The 2,157-nt window shown below is 52.6% G+C and overlaps 1 protein-coding gene across 2 annotated transcripts in view; it reads right to left on the bottom strand.

Annotated features, from left to right (window-relative positions):
- LOC119356362 (protein AE7-like) overlaps positions 1-511 on the bottom strand; it is a 4,064-nt gene extending 3,553 nt beyond the window's left edge. Inside the window, exon 1 of one of the 2 annotated variants that reach the window (XM_037623313.1) lies at positions 396-511. The gene's annotated coding sequence lies outside the window, so the exon portion shown is untranslated. Of the gene's footprint in view, positions 1-6; positions 311-395 lie in introns of those variants that run through there. The other variant, XM_037623314.1, reaches the window with a different exon arrangement.
- Between the last annotated feature and the right edge of the window lie 1,646 nt (positions 512-2,157).

Below are 2,157 nucleotides of genomic sequence, written 5' to 3'. Positions count from 1 at the left end.
GAGGACCTCTCCTCTGGTCGGCGGTGCAGGAGAGGGCCGGACGGGCCGGAAGGCTGGAGGGCCGGAGGCAGGGGACGGGAGGGGCGGAGGTACTGGACGGCGGGACGGGCGGGGAACACCGCGGAGGGCGCGCCGGCGGAGGGCCTGCCGGAGGGGCGGCGGCTGCAGTAACCCTAGCTTTGTGCGGGGGCGGGGAGCTCTGGCTGCTTCGCTGGCTGGGGCCGCACGAGCGTGCGACGGTGCGAGGCTGAGAGGTGCGAGCTCTAGGTCAGGAGTTGGTGACGCGGACGCCAGCTTCGTGCTCAACGAAATCCCACAAACAGCGGAGCACGTCCCCAATTACGGCCCTCTAAACATAGCGAACGGGTCGGCCGAGGGAGAGGAAAGGAGCTCACCGAGGAAACCCAGCGAACGACGGCGGCGGGCGGCGGGCGGCGGGCGGCGTTCTGTGCTCGTCGAGGTTACTCGCGTCGGGGGAACAACCAGTTTTTTCTTCTTTTTTTTGACGGAAGGGTGTATGTGTTCAAGTCCAACTTCTCTTTCGGTCCGAGTTGACCGGGCTGGCCGGCTGAGCGGGCCGGCCCGGGATAGGCCATTCCGCCTTTGTCAGCAAAAAACAAAGTGTCTTAGAAAAAGCAAAAAAAAAGGAAGAGGAGAGGAAATCACCAAAAATGCTAGACTTACAAAGAAATACGGGGTTTTACAGACTGTTTTCATCCACTAACCAATCATGAACTTGCCCCTCCCCTGATTTTCAGGGGGTGGGCTGGCTCCATCAACTATTGACCAATCACAAACACACAAGTTAATCCCTCCCTGTAAAACCCTATAAGTTACCGTACGTGTACCATTGCCGGGAAATCACACACGAAGGCTTTGCTCTCTGCCCTGGCGATGAGAGAGAGAGAAACGGTGGTTCCTACCTTCCTTTGGACGGCAGCGAGGCGATGATCTCCACCCTCTCTGTCTGTTGTTCCGGTGGTTGGTGGAGGGGGTGAGCTCCCATTTCTCTTTCAATTGATCCATTTTAGTGTCTCGTCTTTGTTTGATACCACGTCGCTTTGGTGTGGTTGGTGCTCCATCGAATAAGGTGGTTTTTTATCTCTCCTCACCATGATGACATTCTCTCTGAAGGCACCGCTGAGCTGATGGCCCCGTCTGCTTGCTGTTCGTTTGGAGCGGTGGGCTTTTTATGTTTTCTTGTGTCAGCACTGGCAAGTGGGATATATTGGTGTTGATTTAAGGTTGGTGGTCCGACGGTAGTGGATCTGGCGTCTTTCCCTAACAACAACGGTAGGATGCGTCAAATCTGGATCAGTGTTAAAACTGGATCCAGGTTGGCGGCGAAACCGTCCTCAATCGTGGCACCACATCGCCAAGTGTCTATTTTGCAGGTTCGGTCTTCAGCTCTCAACGCCTTCAAGGCTATGGCACGGGATTTCAATTTGCTGGTATTCTGTCTCTTCCCCCAGTGTGCGTCTCGGCGATCGATGGTGGTTTTAAGATCTGGTTGATCATAGGGACACCAAGGGACTTATTTGTAATATATTTTTTGGATTTCTTTCTGCATAGTTTCTGGACACCCACCATGTCCTAGTCTTTTCTGGTAGTTTTCACATGTATGTGTGGTTGTATTTTGTTTAATGGTTAATATAATGTGTGCGGTTAAAAAATCTTGCCTGAACCTGCCCGTCGCACGCACACAGTGAGCAAGCTGGACATCCCTGGAACCCTGCTAGTCAACCGAATGTGCTCGGCCCCTCTCCATCTTCCCATAGTCCCCCACATTATTCAATATTGCAAAGTCTCCTACCTTCCCTAAAAAAGCAAGGGCTCCTGCCAATTGGACTCTCAACAAGGACATGAAAAGGGGGAGTGGAAGTAGAATGGGAGGACACCTGAACCTCGTCTGCTATGGTGCATCTCGTGTTGTCGATGGCACCGGTGGAGTGCTATTTCTTCAGTTTGCGTTGGTCTTTCCCTTAAAGAGGAAAGAATGATGCAGCAAAGTAGAGATAAGTATTTCCCTCAGTTTGAAAACCAAGGTATCAATCCAGTGGGAGACAACGCACAAATCATTGAATAGCTGCACAAATAATCAAACAACTTGCACCCAGTGCGATAAAGGGGCTGTCAATCCCTTCACGGTTACTTGCA

This window comes from Triticum dicoccoides, chromosome 2A, assembly GCF_002162155.2.
Source record: "Triticum dicoccoides isolate Atlit2015 ecotype Zavitan chromosome 2A, WEW_v2.0, whole genome shotgun sequence".
In the NCBI taxonomy this organism is placed as follows: Eukaryota; Viridiplantae; Streptophyta; class Magnoliopsida; order Poales; family Poaceae; genus Triticum; species Triticum dicoccoides.
Note: the sequence above shows the minus strand (reverse complement) of the source record. Positions and strands in the feature narration are given on the sequence as shown.